Below are 18644 nucleotides of genomic sequence, written 5' to 3'. Positions count from 1 at the left end.
TGTTTTGTTTTGTTTTCAAGACAGGGTTTCTCTGTATAGCCCTGGCTGTCCTGGAAATCACTCTGTAGACCAGGCTGGCCTCAAACTAAGAAATCCTCCTGCCTCTGCCTCCCAAGTGCTGGGATTAAAGGCATGTGTGCCACCATGCCCTGCTAAGAGAGAAGTATTTTAAGTTAATATTTTAGAAATGTAAAATTTTTATTCTTTTCAAACTTTATTTTTTTCCATTTTTAATCTGTTTATATATTTTGGGAAGGTTCTCACTGAGAGGTCGAGGGTATATATATATATATATATATATATATATATATATATATATATGAGTATATATATATATATATATATACTCATTAAGCAAAGCTCACTAAGTTAATGATATTTTGGTACAGAAATTAAAATTTATTTTTAGTCTTTAGCAAAAAGATTTTTTTCTTGTAGAAGAAAAAGAAATGCGGTCCTATAAACTGATACAGCCTGTCTTCCTATATATATATATATATATATATATATATATATATATATATATATATTTAATATATATATATGTATATATATTGAATATAACATATTGAAACCTTTATTTCTATCAATCATATTCAATATATATGATACAGATTATTTTGAATTGAAATATGTGTATTAGTTTATATTCTATATATGTACTATATATGTTAACATATATAATTTTACTATTATTGTGTGTGTATTTGCATAGATAGATGGTGTTACTATTTGAATCCACGTGATGAAACACATGGAGGTCAGAGAACAACTTTGTAAAGTGTATTCACTTTTTAATGTTTTAAATAGTATATTTATTTTTTTATTTTTTATTTTTTTTTTTTGGTTTTTCGAGACAGGGTTTCTCTGTATAGCCCTGGCTGTCCTGGAACTCACTTTGTAGACCAGGCTGGCCTCGAACTCAGAAATCCGCCTGCCTCTGCCTCCCGAGTGCTGGGATTAAAGCCGTTAAATAGTATTTTTAATTAAAGTATAATTACATCAATTCCCTCTTCTTCTCCTGTAGTGAAACCCACCTATGTCTTTTCTGTTTCCCCTCAAATTCAAGGCCTCTTTATTACTTATTATTTGTATATGTATCCATTTATTAATAAATACATAAATGTAATATGCAGAGTCCTTTGAGTTTAAACACACATAGGAAAAAATATATTTATATATTGATATCAAATGACATTTGCTGACTTAAAATTTCCATTTTTGACCTGATAGCACCAATTTCATATTCTTTATCCATCTGAGAACCAAGCATTTTAAAATTTTGCAGAAAACATTTTATTTCATTCACTGCTCATGATAACTTTCCTATTAAAGTCAACTTCTACCCAGCAAGTCAGTTTTCTTCCAGAGACAGGTTAGTTTGATAGCAAGTGGAAAACTGTTCTATTCAAATTTACATTAAAATGAATTTAAGGCTATTCAGAGCATTGACTTTTGGCAGGAATTTACCTATTATGGAGAGCTGAAGAATTGGATCTGCCTATCAAAACGATGAAACTGAGCACACATCTGCCAAAAGCATCATGTACATTGCTGAAACGTATTATTAACCTGGAACACAATGTGTTTTGTCAAATAAAAGAAATTCCATTAAGGATGCCAATTTTAATATCCATGACACAGCCCTATTCAAAAATGTTCATGTGTTTTTGTCAGAATCATGAAAATGCAAACAAGGAATGACTTTTTTCCTTCCCCCCTGTCTAGCCTATGAAGTTTTTCCAATACATGAAAACATCTGAGCAGAAGAACTTACCTTCTTTCTTCCGGTCTGATCTGACAGTGAACAAAATCCAAACATCAAGAGCCATTTATAAATAAAACCACAAATAATTCTAACAATTTTTTTCATAAATCGCAGGAACAGTGTTTCTTTAAGCAGTTTGATGATAAAAAAGAAAACTTAAATTATTTGTTTGGGTATCCAGAACACAATCTCATAGAGATCAGAAACTATGCCATAGAGTACTCGGGTTTGTGATACTGCAGGAGTCCAGAAAATCAAAGACATAAGAGAGTTAGAGGGAACTAACCACACTGTCAGTCTTTATAAGCCAAACAGTGAGGACCAACACCTTTCTCAGTACAGTCTGCTACTCAACGTTACACGTCCGACAATCACTGGAAGACAGGCTGTATCAGTTTATAGGACCGCATTCCTTTTGCTTCTACAAGAAAAAAAAATTCTTTTTGCTAAAGACTAAAAATAAATTTTAATTTCTGTACCAAAATATCATTAACTTAGTGAGCTTTGCTTAATGAGTGGGGTTAATGCTCCATGAATCCAGAATGATATAAGGATTTATGAAGTCTATAATGAATGTCAATGCTTTTGTGATTTGCAGCATAATACAAAACACGAGATAATACAGAAATTATGATCTCTAACTTTTGGCTGCAGCTGTATGTATGGAGAAAAGTAATTTCAGACATAGTTGCCAAAAAGGAAGTGAACACTGAAGCTAGGGGAACATCCTCTTACACATGATCTTACACACCCTCTGTATTCTCTGCAGTTGTCATAGAATCCATTTTCTCTGTCATTACAAATTATATCTCATCCATGCTGGATTAAACCCTATCGTATTAATGCAGTGCGCACTTAATTATTCCATATTTGATGTTAATGATTAATTCAGGATTGGCATAGACAGACAGAATAGTGGTTCTATGTACTAAAACTGTGTCAAATTATAATTCATGCTAATTCATTAGTCCCTGATTCAAACTAATAATTCACATTTGGCTTGTGTTTCTCCATACTTTTAAATACTTGGTCTACTTTCAATTTCAATAGATTTTTAAAAATGAATCCACACTGTTTTTCTATTGAATTGTTCAGTTTTAAACAATGAAAATCGTGAACATTTTACTGATAAGTTGTTTTATTTTAATAGCACATTTTTATGCTTGTAGTCAAATGTCGGACTTTATTTGTGTTAGAAAAATAAAAACACAAACACACTACCAATTAGCTACAGATATTGATAATTTATATTTTATACATAGTTATGATCCAGACTTCATTTTATTTCAGAATGAAACATGTAAAAAGTTTCGTTGCTGGTTTCAGTTCCCCATGGAAAGTAAAATATGAAGAAGGTTCAAAGCTGAGAAGAAAACCTGAAGACAGAGATTTTCCTTAAGCAGAATAATCATATCAAAAATATTTAAAGATATCTGAGCTCATTACATTTTAAAAGCTTAAGTGTTTTTAGCCTCATAATATGGCCTTGGGCTTTTCTACATTCGTTAACAAATTGCAATAACTATTCTGTTGGTGTATTCGCAGTATTCAAAGAGCACTTATGCTATATATGAGAAAGGCTGATTTTGTTAAAACATATTCTGATGAACTTTGAAAGCTTTAAGCCTGATGGTCACAGAAAGAGTTGAGAGACTGAAATAACATGTCCATACAATTGTGAGTCACTGTCTGTTTCTCCTATCTCTTATTGACACAGGCTGGTCTAGAACCTCTTATATATTTACATCCACATTTTTATATGATAGTTAAGAGTTCTATGTTGGCACACTTGGGCATCCCTTTTATAGGATGAGAGTGAATAAAAGTTGTAGTTCAGATAAACTGGGAGATGTAATTGCAGCTCTCTCCAGACACTAAGCTTGATCATATCTAAACCACTCTTATGTCAAAAATGAGCATGATTAACCTCTTCAAGCAGTTGAAATATTTTATATTCTGAACCGAGTTCTACTGGACAAAACAGAATTCTCTACATGCTATTGGAAAAAAGACTTGTCCTAGTTACTTTACTTTGATACCTTGAGAGAAAAAGAAAAACAAATGGAGTATTGAAATCATGTAATTCTAGTGCATGATGTGGTAAAAATGTGTTTCAAAATTAAGTGTCTTTATTTGGGTTTGTAATATAATCACTTTTCTTTTAGTTTTCCAATAAGGTGTGTATTGAGCTGGTAAACTTTCTTGCTTTTAGAAATAAATGAAATTTCATTAAGATAATCAAAATTTCATCATGTTCTGTAATTATTTTCCAAATTGCATTTAAAAGACATTCATAATTAATACAGAACTATATTTCCAAATGGACCTTACATTACACATACAGAAGCAGAAAGATAATACGATATACAATTTTAAAATTCTTTATTAATTCAAGAGAAAACCTTTTTGAATCTAATTAAAATATACCCAATTCCTATCAAATTCACCTAAACTAAAATAATGGAATCAGTGTCCTTTAGTGCATACACAAATTAGAAATAAAATAATATCTTTGTCCTTGACAGGAGGGTTTTTTTACCATGTATTATTGTATTGTTTTGTCATGTTTAGTTGTCTTCTCTTGAATGCATGCTCTTTTCTGAAGAGGAAATAGACAGGAGAGGGGTAAGGGGTATCTGAGGGCAAAGGGAACAAAGAATCATTGAGGGGTATATAATTGGGATGTATCACTTAAGAAAAGAATCTATTTACAAGAAAAGCCTAAAAAGAGAACAAGATTTTTCCCTTTGTAATATCATTTGTAAATGTAAAGTGAAACTTACATTTCTTACTTATTTTCTTTTACACTTTTTTATTAATTACTTATTTACTTTTTTTAAAAATTAATTTACTTTTTACACTCCATATTTTATTCCCTCCCCCAGACCCACCCTCCAACTGTTCCACATCCCATACCTCCTTCCCACCCCCTGTCTCTACTTCCAAGTCCCAATCCCCCATCCCACCTGACCTCTAAACTCCCTGGGTCCTCCAGTCTCTTGAGGGTTAGGTGCATCATCCCTGAATGAACACAGACCCAGAAATCCTCTACTGTATGTGTGTTGGGGGTCTCATATCAGCTGGTGTATGCTGCCTGTTTGTCTGTTTGATAGGCTATGGAGCACTCACAAAAAGGGACCTATCGTGACTGCCCTCTGAAAGACCCAACTATCAGTTGAAAGAGTCAGGTGAAGATATTTCCACCCAATCAATGGACAGAAGCAGCTGTCCCCTGTTGTTGAATTAGGGAAGGTTGAATGAAGCTGAGGAGAAGGGCGATCCTGTGAGAGGAACAACAATCTCAATCTGAACCCTTGAGACCTCTCAAACACTGGACCACCAAACCGACAGTATTTATTTGCTTCTCAAATGTTGCCTCTCTTCCCAAACACTCACTCCAAGCCCTCAGCCTCTGTCTCTGTAACTTCATCTCTATTAGTGAGGGCATTCTCTGACCCACCCACTCCTACCTCAAAGCTCTAGCATCCCCCTTCTCTGGGGCATCAAGGCTACACAGTATCAAGCACATTCCCTCCCACTGAAGCCAGACCAGGCAGTCCTTGGCTACATATGTAGCAGGGGTCATGAAACAACCATGTATGCTCTTTGGTTGGTGGCGTAGTCCCTGGGAGCTCTAAAGGATTGGTTGATACTGTTCTTCTTCTGGGGTTATAATCCTTTTCATGTCCTACAGTCCTTCCCCTAACTCTTCCATTGTGGCCCCCAGGCTTGATCCAATGGTTGACTGTAAGAATTTGCATTTGTCTCAGTCAGCTGTAGGTAGAGCCTCTCAGAGGACAGCCATGCCAGGTTCCTGCCTGCAAGCACAACATAGCATCAGTAGTAATAATCAGGATTTGGTCCCTGCATGTAGGATGGATCCCAAGTTGCGCTGGTCTCTGGATGGCCTTTCCATCAGTCTCTGCTCCATTTTTTTTTTTTTTTTTGTCCCTGTACTTCCTTTAGACTGCAACAGTTCTGCATTAAAATATTTGGATCAGTGACTGGCCCCATCCCTCAACTGGAGGTCATGTCTATCTACCGGAGGTGATCTCTTCAAGTTCTGTCTGCCCATTATTGGGCATTTTAGCTGAGGCCATCCCCATTTGGTCCTAGGAATATCTCACATTCTTGGTGTCTGGGACATTTTAGAGATTCCCCATCTCCTACAGCACACTCGTGCATATTTCTATTCATTCTCCTGGTCCTGTGAGCTTCTCTCCTGTTTCCTCTCTGTACCTGATCCTGGTTCCGCGTTTTCATCTCCCTCCTCTTTACCACCCAGAGGAGAGACGTTAGTTACCTGCTTTCTCTACCTCTCTGATCTAGCAGGATTTCACCCCGGCATTTGTCTCTAGAGTCTTCACTGGAAAAAAATCAAACAATTGAAATTGTGTTAAAAATAATAAATGGCAACTAAGTTTGGTATTTCTCACTTTATTTGTTTGTTTGTTTGTTTGTTTGTTTGTTTTTGAGATGATCTCTCTATCAGGGAAGGCTGGGAATTTAAATCGCATAAAATCAATGAACCTTTGAATCCCTGTCTTTAAATCTAGTAGTAACATTTCTTTATAAAATTGAGCTCCCCAGAGTTTGGTGCATAAACATGTAATATAATCGCTTCTTAGGTAACTCTTCCCTTGGTTAGAATGACATGTCCCTCTCTATCTTTCTTGATTAGTTTTAATTTGAACTCTATTTTGTGAGATATTAAGAGATAGTGAGGGTTGCTTGTCACATTTTTAGGGGTATGCTTGTTAGTATCTTTATTTAGCTCAAGATGATGATGGTCTTAAAAACTTGGGTGTGGTGTAGACCACAGAGTGATGGGTTTTGTTTCATCCTTCAGTCAGTGTGTGTCTTTCAATTGAAAATTATGGCTTCTGAGACAGAGAATAATTATGGAAATGTCTGTGTTAATTGTGGTCATCATGTTCTATTTGATATTGCTTGTGTTCTCATTGGTATTTTGTGTTTTAGTAATTATGGCTTTGTGTTTCTCTCCGCAGTCTCTGCAATGTTCATTCCTCCCTTTGGCCCAAATCACTGTTGTCTGTATTTTTAAATGCTCCTTATTTAGCCCAGATCTTAAAAAGATACCTTGGATGTTTTTTCCAGAGTTGTTAATGATTTGTGAAGTTGATATGGAAAAGTATCTACACTTCCTGAAATGAAGATAATTTTCATGTTTTTTTTAATTTAATTTTATTTTCAATTTATTTTTACACTTCATATCCATATTCCATTCTTCACCCCCATCCCCTTCCTTCTGCTCCACATCCTATACCTCCTCCATACCCCACCCTGTCTCCACGTGAATGCTCCCACTCCTACCCCCACCCCAACTGACCTCTAAACTCCCAGGGACCCTCTTCTCTTGAGAGTTAGGTGCATCATCTCTGATTGAATGCAGACCAGGCAGTCCTCTGCTGTATATGTGATGGGGGGGCTCATATCAGCTGGCATATGCTGCCTGTTTGATGGTCCAGTGTCTGAGAGATCTCGGGAATCCAGATTAATTGAGACTGCTGGTCCTCCTACGGAGTTGCCCTCCTCCTCAGCTTCTTTCAGTCTTTCCCTAATTCAATCACAGGGCTCAGCAGCTTCTGTCCATTGGTTGGGTGCAGATATCTGCATCTGACTTTCAGCTGCTTTTTGGGTCTTTCAGAGGGTAGTCATGAAAGATCCCTTTTTATGAGTGCTCCATAGCCTCAGTAATAGTGTCAGGCCTTGGGACCTACCCTTGAGCCTGTTTGGGCCTGTTACTGGACCTTCTTTACTCAGGCTCCTCTCCATTTCCATCCCTGTAATTCTTTCAGACAGGAAAAATTATGGGTTAGAGATGTGACTGTGGGATGGCAACCCCATCCCTCACTTGATGCCCTGTCTTCCTGTTGGAGGTGGGCTCTATAAGTTCTCTCTCCCTACTGTTAGGCATTTCATCCAAGGTGCCTCCCTTTGAGTCCTGAGAGTCTCTCACCTCCTAGGTCTCTGATGCATTCTATAGGGTCCTCCCAACATCCTACCTCCTGAGGTTGCCTATTTCCATTCTTTCTGTTGGCCCTCAGAGCTTCAGTCCTTTTCCTCGCACAATACCAGATCAGGTTCCCCTCTCCCCACACCCAACACCCCATCCCCTTTCCCTCCCAGGTCCCTCTCTCTATTCCCACTTGTGGTTGCTTTCTTCTCCCTCCCAAGTAGGACAGAGGCATTCTCACTTGGGCCCTTCATCTTGTTGACCTTTTTGAGTTCTGTGGACTCTATCTTGGGTATTCTGTTCTTTCTTTCTTTCTTTCTTTCTTTCTTTCTTTCTTTCTTTCTTTCTTTTTTTCTTTTCTTTCTTTCTTTCTTTCTTTCTTTCTTTCTTTCTTTCTTTCTTTCTTCCTTCCTTCCTTCCTTCCTTCCTTCCTTCCTTCCTTCCTTTCTTTCTTTCTTTCTTTCTTTCTTTCTTTCTTTCTTTCTTTCTTTGGCTAATATCCACTTATTCGTGAGTACATATCATGCTTATCCTTTTGGCTCTGAGTTACCTCACTCAGGATGATAATTTCTAGTTCCATTCATTTACCTGCAAAGCTCAGGACATAATTTTATTTTTTATTTTTGTAAAAATAAAGGTATTCCTGGAAGTAAATATGGAATAATATTGAAAATAAAATTAGAGAATTATAGATAATCAACAATTTTACACATTTGTATGTATGTGAAAGCCTTTTACTGATAGTCATAAGGGACACTGATATAGCAGAGCCAATGTTCTGCTCTTTTAGCATGTGTGAAGCCATTACTTCAAACCATTGCTCATTACCACACAAACCAAGCTGGGCTACCTACCCCTCATCCAAGTCCACAGGAGTTGGAGGATGGAAAAAAAGATGTTCATGGTCAACCTTGATAAAGTCAAAAATTTTAAGGAAGTATGGTTGTAATTTAAAAATAAGTAAATACATAAATAAAAAGAAGGAAATGAATAAATATAATTTAAAGTTACTTTGATTGATGAATAAGTGATTACCATATATTATATTCTGGCTTCTGGAATTTTAAATACTGCCTTGAAAAAACTAAGTTCAGTACTGGAATTCCTTCTGTTCCCTGCTGCAAAGTAGATTTAATATAGGTACAATTTGGTCCATAAGTAACACAATTTTTAATACATTTCTATTTTTTAAAGCAATGTACTGGACAGAACTACTGTAAAATTTAAACTTAGTATATATTAAATTGCTTATGAAAATAGAAATGTTATAAAATTATATTATGAATACTTTGTAGTCTCATGCAATTATAGCAATTAGACTCTTAGAAAAATCCACTTTCATAACTAGTCCTCAGATCCTGAGATAACAGCTGTGTTCTACTTGGGAAGATAAATTTACTTTGCAGGAAAAGAAATTCCTGATTCCACTGATCACATAGTTTGGAAAAGTTTACAATCTCTTTATTGTATAATACCACAATAATTTATTCTTTCTGATTTCTGCCATTATATACACATGGATATTAAGCATGTTACAAAATATTCTTATACTTTTTAAAAATATAAAGTCATGACAAATAGGAGAATGCAAAAGCAGAAGAAATACACATAGATGCAGAGATAAACTTGTTCTTACACAGAGGAATGACATAAAAATACAGTACTGGAAGCCAGAATAATGGAGCATATGCAGAAGACCTGTAAGGAGAAACAGCAACAACAATACATTCTATGATAGAAATAAAACAAGTGGATAATCAAGACACTGAGCATGGAATACTTAAATACCTGAATTTATCTTGCAGCTACATGCTCAGAATTACAGATTACGTATCCATCAATTATGAAGAATATGAAACACTTAGGACATTTCACAAAATTCACATAGATAAATGTCATTTAATTTTATGTGTACTTAAATAATTCAACCTTTAAATTATTTTCATAAGGTGTTATGTTACATTCTAAATGTATGTTATTCTAGAATAAATAAATTATAGATAGACTAAAAGAGCAGCACGTGTTATGCATTGTGTGCAAAGAGAAAAATAGTAATAGACAAGACAGAAAATTTTAAGACTATAAAACTCTTTGTATCCCATTACAGTGGTCAGTAGATAGATGTTATTACACAGTTGTGAAAAATCTGGAGATTATCAAATGCAAAACATGAACTCTTATAAAAATTGTGGGCTTCCTACAATAATTATCACATTGTTTCATCATGGGTAACAAATGTAACATCCTACTAGAGCCAGTTAATATCAAGGAAACCTTGTGAAGACTAGGGGATGCAGAAAACACTATTTGTGTGGTAAGTTAGTGTAAATTTGAAAAACACTCTATCAAGGGACATCTCCTAAATTTTAAGTTAGAGAAGCACATTTACCTTAACACTGCATAATAGAACATATGTTAATACCAATACCTCCAAAATTCCCATGACATGTTTTCATAAAATCTAGATGTTATGGATGTATGTGTTGCCTAATACAATACAAAGGACTCTACAGATAAGTCTGAACCAATTAAGACAAGACTAATTCATGAACTTAGGTCACAGGTTATAGAGTTATATCAACAATGAGTGACATTTGAACTGACACACTTCCTAGAATATTTATTGTACTTTAAGGGTGATGCATAATCATGCAAATGTGCATATTCTGGGATGTAATGTCCTGAGCACTTAAAATATAATTCTTCCAATCAAGACAGATGTATGCTAGCTGTTCTTTTGCTGAAAATTAGACCAGTTAATTTATGCTATTTTCTTATCATTCAATTGAACTAATTAGTGCATCCCCATGGTGATGGATTTCCAGCTGATGCAAGTTATCTATTACAGTCACAGTTAAAGGCATGTTAATTGAGAGGGCATGGTTCTACTCCAGGTTATCAACAGGCTACTTTCAACAGGATTAATTGACAGTAAATATAATAAATCTCCACTTCACCACATCCAAACCCACATTGATTTTCTTCAAGGAAACCCATCCATGCATTGTTTTTACAACTAAGCACTTGCTCGTTAATTTTTCATAAATTTTATGTGCATGTATTTATCATATCCTGTTAGAAAATTTCACATCTAGATCTACAACTTTGCACATAGCATTTTGTTGGTAATTAAAAAGAGTGAATGTTATATAATCCTCAGAATCAATGCTGTGGTAGAAACAATTTGGTTACGATCCTTCAGCTGACTTGGATGTTCTCCAACAACGAATCTGTGACATATGTTATATTTGCATAGAGGCTTTAGGTTTTCAGTCATAAATCATCATGAATCTAAATACTATGTGCTCACTAGCATTTGATAATGAGAACTTAAATATAAATTTCTTCTAACTCTTCTCTCACCTGGGCAGTTGAATCGGTAGCAAGAATAGAATAATATTAAAATCAATCAGAGTTCTCTCATAAGAAGTATATTTTGCTTGCATTATTTCATTAATTATACTTAATATTCAAGAAAACATGTTTTATTATCTGAGCCCCATTGCTTATTTAGCCTACCTATGTATAAAAAGTTTAAAGACTTCACTTCAGTGATTTCAGTGGTGTGTGTGTGTGTGTGTGTGTGTGTGTGTGTGTGTGTGTGTTTGTGGGGATATATGTTTTCACATATGTTCACATGAATGTAGTTACCAGAAGACAAACTTAGATGTTGTTTATTCATCCACTGTCATGTTTCTCTCTCTCTCTCTCTCTCTCTCTCTCTCTCTCTCTCTCTCTCTCTCTCTCTCTCTCTCTCTTTCTCTCTCTCCCCGTTCCTTCCTTCCTCCCTTCCTCCTTCCTTCCTTTATTTCTTTCTTCTTAGTTCAAGACAGATTGTCTGTCAGGAATAAAATGGATGCCTTCTTCTACATTGTTAAACAGTGATGGAGTTATACCTGAATACAGAATTATGGACTAAAGTAACTTGGATTGTAACTGTGAACAGAAATAATTATTTCCTCGCTAAATATTGTGTACTCTGTCAGGTATCTGTCACAGTAACAAAATGTCTCAGACTAACATATTTTTTGTTCATTAAACATGTTTAGTTATGTAAAATGTCTGATACATGAATTCCACAATATAACATTCACTAGTATCATTTAGTTATCAAATTCTTGAAATGTAGTCAATGTACATGAAGCATTCATTTTGTTTTATTACAGTTTATTTGCCAAAAAGACAATGGTGTAGGTCACCTTTAATCCCAGCACTTGGGAGGCAGAGGCAGGAACCTCTCTTGAGTTAGTGGTTAGTCTGGTATATAATGTCAGGCCCAGGATACACAGGAAACCCTGTTTTGACAAAACAAATAAGCAAACAAGATTTACATACTATAAATGCAAAGTTCAAAACTCTGTCTGTCCAGAAGTTAGTATGCTGCAGACTAATTTATGTAAGAGCCCTTAACTATCATCTATCCATTCTATAGAATATGCCTTTATCCTATACTTAAATTACTCTTGTGTTTGTTTTGTTCTATTTTGGGTTTTTTTGTGATTGTTTTGTTTTATTTTAAAGTTAAAAATTGTCAGTTTTTTTTTTTCAGGACAAAACTGGGTAATATATCTACCCTTAAATTTGAACAAGGACAGTGAAAGAATAAATTCATTTTTTTAATCTTTTTGCGATTTTATCTAAGCCACATAATATGTGTTGTTTTCACTGTGTAACTAGGGAACGTGTAGGCATCGCCAACTAAACTCTGCTGAAGCCAGTGTTGACAGGTTAAAAATAGGGTTTATTGCTGCCAACACTTTCAGCTTTTTAAAACATAATTTAAATTTTGCATATTGATGTGAAATATTCAAACTTTTCCAAACACTGTAAAACTGTCTGAACAAATGATATATTTCTTGGACTGAAATTTATCTTCCTTTAATTAAGAAAGTAATGTGTACTGCACTATATTATTGTACATATGGATCATATATTCTATATCTGTTCATTTGTTAACAGGTATCTAGGTGGCCTATATATCTAACTATTGAGAGTAGTACAATACTACGCATAGACCCACACTATCTTTTAACTGAATTCAATTCCTTTGGGTACATATTCAGGAAACACATTTGCTAAATTGTGTGTTGCTATGATCCATGGTTGGGGCAGTAGCTAGTGTTATTTATTGACTTTTGTTTATTTATACTAGTCGTTTAAACTGGAGTAGAATGGAGTGTCATCATAATGTTAGTGGTGTGATTTCCTCGTGGCTAAAGTTATTAATCAGTTTTTCATAAATTTATTGTATACCTCTTCTATTTTTGAAAAGTATTCAGATCACTTGTTTTATTTCTGTTTGCATTGGATGACTTGACTTTTAAAAAATAATTTATTTTACATATACATTATATATGTATACATATTATATATATGAAAATCTTAATCCTATCCCCTAAATTTTGACTTTTATCCAATTCTGTAGGTTGTACTTTTCTTTGTTCAGCGCTTCCTTTTTCCAGCACAGTAGCCTTTTATTGTGCTATAAACCTATTTGTGGATTCTTGCTTTTGTTGATGACATCTAAGTATCATTCAGGAATTTAAAATATATTCTTGTAGTAATTAAAAGTGTAACACACAGAAAAGTTGAGTATCAATTTTTTTTTCGAGTGGAAATTAAACAAACTAACTAACAAACAAACGAACAAATAAAAAGAATAAATAGCATAAGGATGATGTTATGCTACAAAGACAAAAAGGAAGAAGACTAAAGGAGTTTCATTTAGTCTAGTCTTTTAGTACACTCCAGGGAGGCTCAGGAATCAGGAGCTCCGTATAAGATGATGCTTAAGGCAGAGGGAATGGACAGAGTAAAGGAAATAGTGCCCTCTAGACACAGTAGGACTGTGCACATATGAACTCACAGAACCATTGCCGCATGCACAGATCTGCACAAAATCAAAAGAGATGTGGTCCTAGCACTGAGAACTGGAAAGAGACATGGGTTCTCACCCCGAAGAAGAAACTATCTACAACTGGTCCTCTCTTGGGGAAAAAAAAAAGAATTCTCTCCACCAACGGACTGTCACATAACATTCAAACCTCAGTGTAGGCTCCATTGCTAGCACTAGGCACTTTGACCAACATAAAACAATGGATGTTTTGTAAACCTTTTGTTTTATATAGCTTCTTGGGTCTTCAGCTTTTGGTGGTATATTTCAGCTTCTCATTTTGGAGAGGTTGCTTTGTGCTTCTAGTTCTCCCTCTTGCTCTTTCTTTTTCTTTCTCTCCTCTCTCTCTCACTCTCTCTCTCCCCCCACCTGTGTTTGTCTATTAATTTAGTGTTTTTGAAACAGAAAGAGTTTGAAAGACTTTGGGAGGAGCCAGGACTAGTTGGAAGAGATGAAATGCATGATAAGAATATATTGTATAATAATAATATTTTTTCTTTAAAATTTATTCAATACAACATAGTCTCCAACTTTACTGAAGTGGCTGACCATGTCCAAGACCAAAGCAGTCTCCAAACTGGAATTTGGTTGCTGAACCAGTCCAGCCTTGGCTTTCTTGTCTGCTCCAAGGGGCACAACCCTACTGTATATGTCTCTGTCTGCCTCCCTTCTTGTGAATCTTGCAAGCTGTTCACCCTCTGGATCTTTGGGTGGAGGCCTGCCAGTCTCAGGACAGCTGCAGTGCAGGGTGGCAGGCATGATCTCTAGAGGTAGGTGCAGGTAATATCGAAGTTACTGGATTCCCTCATTCTTAAGGTACCAGTAGAAATGTCTTCAAGTAAACTCCTTCACATAGCCTCAAGACTTCAGAGACTTTATGGCCTTCATTACATGACGGTTGGGTTCATTCTTATCTGTCAGCTTGGGGTGTTTGGGCATATGGACATCTCTTTTTGGCAACCCTCACACATTCCTTAAAAAGGAGTTAGTAGATGGCAATCCAATTCTTCCTAGGCATCAACATCATGGCTGCTGCAGAGTCAGAGGTGTATGCTCAACAACAAATTTCTTTAAGTTCACAACAAAAATGTTTTTAATAGAAAGAGAGAAAGAGAGAGAGAGAGAGAGAGAGAGAGAGAGAGAGAGAGAGAGCGAGCATAGGAGAGGGACGACAGTGATTGATGCACATATGATATTGCCAAACCATGAGTATAGGAAGCCTTTCCATCTTCTGATGTATCTCCACATTCTTTAATATTTTTTTAGTGTTTTAATTGTTATTATCATTATTATTTTTTTTTCTTGAGTCCAGTCTTTATCCACCTCTCAGTCCACCCTCCCACTGTTCCTCATCCCATTCTTCTTCCCCTGTCTTCAAGAGGATGTCCCCCTACCACCACCAGACCTTCTCATTTCCTGAGGCTGCGAGTATCTCAAGTGTTAGGTGCATCTTCTCTCACTGAAGCCAGACCTGAGAGTCTTCTGCTGTCTATGGCTTGGGGTGCTCATATCAGCTGTTCTATGCTGTCTGGTTGGTGGCTCAGTGTCTGAGTGATCTCGGGGGTCCAGGTTAGTTGAGGCTGTTGATCTTCCTATAGGGTCCTCCTCCTCCTCAGCTTCTTCCAGCTTCTCCCTAATTCAACATCAGTGGTCCCTGACTTCTGTCTATTGTTTGGGTGTAACTATCTGCACCTGACTCTTTCAGCTGCTTGTTGGACCTCTGTGAGGGGAGCCATGCTAGGCTCCTGTCTGTAAGCACACCATAAGTAACATCAATAATCAGTAGTTAGTATCCGGCCTTGGAGCCTCCCCTTGAGATGGATCCCAAGTTGGACCTGTCACTGAACCTCCTTTCCCCCCAGTCTCTTCTCCATTTTTGTCCCTGCAGTTATTTTAGACAGGAACAAGTCTGGGTCAGTGTTTTTGACTGTGGGATGCCAACCCCATTCCTCCACGTGATGCCCTGTATATCTACTGGAGGTGAACTCTATAAGTTCCCTCTCCTCACTGTTGGGCATTCCATCTAAGGTCCCTCCCTTTGAATCCTGAGTGTCTCTCACCTTCTAGGTCTCTGATACATACAAGTCTTTCTCTTAGTTGTTTAGAATTATGCCAAAATATTTTTGAGGTTCTTGTGAAAGGTGTTGATTCCTTGATTAGTTTATCAGCTAATTTTTGATTTGTATACAGGAAGGCTGTATTTTATAAATTAATTTTGTATCCTGCTACTTTGCTTAAAATGTTTATCAACTTTACATTTCTTATGGAGTTCCTAGGCTCTTTTATGGATAAAATATTATTATTGATATATAAAGATACTTTGGCTCCTTCCTTTCTTACTGTATTCCCTTGGTGTCTTTCAGTTGTCTTAGCTAAGACTTTAAACCCTATGTACAAGAAGTATGGGGAGAGTAGACATCATTATCTTGTTTCTAATTTCATTTAAAATGCTATAAGTTTATCTCCATTTAATCTGTAGCTTTTTTATAGACTGATTATATTTGTTCGGGTATGTCTGCCCTTCATAAACTATGTTCCTTTTATCCCTAGTCACCCCAGTACTGTATGATGAAGGGATATTGGATTCTATCAAATGATTCTTTACTCTCTATCTAATGCAATAATCATTTGTCTTTCAGTCTTTTGTTGGGCTAGATTACATGTATTGATTTACACATGTTGAACCATCCCTGCATTTCTGTGATGAATCGGCTTGATATGGTGCATAATCTCTTTGAATTCTTTTGTAAGTATATTGAAATACTTTGTCCACTTTCCTCATACTTACTCAATATAGTACGAAAATCTTAGCTATAGAAACTGAAGGAAACCAAGGGGATACAAATAAAAAAGTAAGAAGCAACCGTATCTTTATTTGAAGATCATAAGAGTTCATAGGGAAATTTCTACAGATGATGAACATTTTCAGCAATTTAGCAGGATACAAAATTAATACACAGAAATATGTAGCCTTGTATACAAATGATTTGGAAGTATAAGTATTTTATTAAGAAATTTTACATAATTGTTCATAAGGGATGTTGGTTTATAATTTTCTTTTCTGTTAGGTCCTTTTGTAGTTTGGTGTCAGGATAATACTGGCTTTCTTTCTCTTTCTTTCTTTCTTTCTTTCTTTCTTTCTTTCTTTCTTTCTTTCTTGTTTTTCCTATGTAGTTGCAAACCCCTTCAGATCCTTCAATCCTTTCTCCAACTCCTCTATCTTGGGACCTTGTGCTCAGTCCAATGGTTGGCTTCCAGCAACCTCTTCTGTATTTGTCAGGCTCTGGCAGAGGCTCTAAGGAGACAGCTATATCAGGCTCCTGTTAGCAAGCACTTCTTAGCATCTGCAATAGTGTCTGGGTTTGGGGTCTGCTTATGGGAGGGATCCAAAGGTGAAGCCATCTCTGGATGGCCTTTCCTTCAGTCTCTGCTCTTCATTTTGAACCTGTATTTACTTCAGATAGGAGCCATTCTGGGTTAAAAATTTGGAGATTAGTAGGTGGTCCCATCCCCCAACCAGGGGCCTTGCCTAATCTCTAGATATGGTATCTATAGGTTCTCACTCCCCTTTGTTGGACATTTCAGTTAATCATCCCTCTTTGTGTCCTGGGAGCTTCTTGTTTTCCTGGCATCTGGAACTTGCTGATGGCTACCCCAGTTCACCCATTAGCACACACCTCTGTTCAATTTCCTGACCCTCTATATATCATCCATGTCTCTTTCCATACCTGATTCTGCTCCACCTTTTCCCTCTCCCCTCCTCTCTTCCTCTCAAATGCCTCCCAACACTCTAACTCCTGTGAGTATTCCATTCCCCCTTCTATGAAGAACTAAAGCATTCACATTTCGATCTTCCTTCTTCTTGAGCTTCATATGACCTGTGAATTGGGTATTCCGAGCTTTTGGGCTAATATCCAAATATCAGTAACTGAATAACATGTGTGTTCTTTGTGATTGGGTTACTTCACTCAGGATGATATTTTCTAGTTCCTTCCTTTTGCATAAAAAATTTCATGAAGTCATTGTTTTTAATAGCTAAGTAGTACTCCATTGTATAAATGTACCATATTTTATGTATCCATTATTTTATTGAAGGACATCTGGGTTCTTTCAACCTTCTGGCTATTATAAATAAGACTGCTATGAACATAGTGGAGCATGTATTCTTGTTATATGTTGGAGCATTTTTTGAGTATATGCCCTTTCTTAAAAGAGTAAAGTTATCTCAGTTTCTGTATTGAAAACTAATTTATGGTCCTCATGAAACTGAAAATCATCTGCATGGGAAAGGAGACCATCATTCATACAAAGTGGCAGGCTACAAAATGGAAAAATACCTTTACCAAATATACATCTTATAGAACTTATTATGGAAAATATATAAAGAACTGAAATTAAACTGGGTGTGAAGAAAACAAATAACCCAATTTTTAAAAGTTGCATAGAAATAAGGAGAAATATCTTAAAATATGAAACACAAATGGCTGAGGAACACTTAAAACTTTTTCACATCCTTAGCTTTCAGGGAAATGCAAATTTATATTACTTTGAGATTTCATCTTACACCATTTAGAATGGCCTAGATTAATAAAACACATGATTCAGCCATCTCAGACTGGTGAGAGTTTGTAAGGAGGGAAATATTCATCCCTTGCTGATGGTAGTGCAAAATTTTAAAGTCACTGTGGAAATCAGGGTGGATATTATTTAGGAAACGGGATAAATCTAACTCAAGACCTAGATTTCACATTCTTGGGTATACACACAAATGACTCTACAGTCTACTCAGAGAGACTTCCTCACCAATATTCATTGCTGCTCTATTTATGATAGCCTGGAATTGTACACAGTCTAGATATCCATCAATTGATAAAAAAATAATGAAAATGTGGTACATGGATAACAGTAGAATATTATTCAGTTGTTAGGAAAACAAAACTTTAAAGTTCTCAAGTAGATGGATGAATCTAGCATAATATTCATGCATGAGGCCACCCAGAATTAAA

At 35.9% G+C, this 18644-nt stretch overlaps 1 pseudogene; it reads right to left on the bottom strand.

Annotated features, from left to right (window-relative positions):
* Nucleotides 1–14170: 14170 nt before the first annotated feature.
* On the bottom strand, nucleotides 14171–14662 carry LOC110311342 (small ribosomal subunit protein eS10 pseudogene; annotated as a pseudogene).
* Nucleotides 14663–18644: the final 3982 nt, after the last annotated feature.

This window comes from Mus caroli, unplaced genomic scaffold (genome assembly GCF_978045245.1).
Source record: "Mus caroli unplaced genomic scaffold, Mus_caroli_1 scaffold_17, whole genome shotgun sequence".
Lineage (NCBI taxonomy): Eukaryota > Metazoa > Chordata > Mammalia > Rodentia > Muridae > Mus > Mus caroli.
This window is presented reverse-complemented; position numbering and strand designations above follow the sequence as displayed.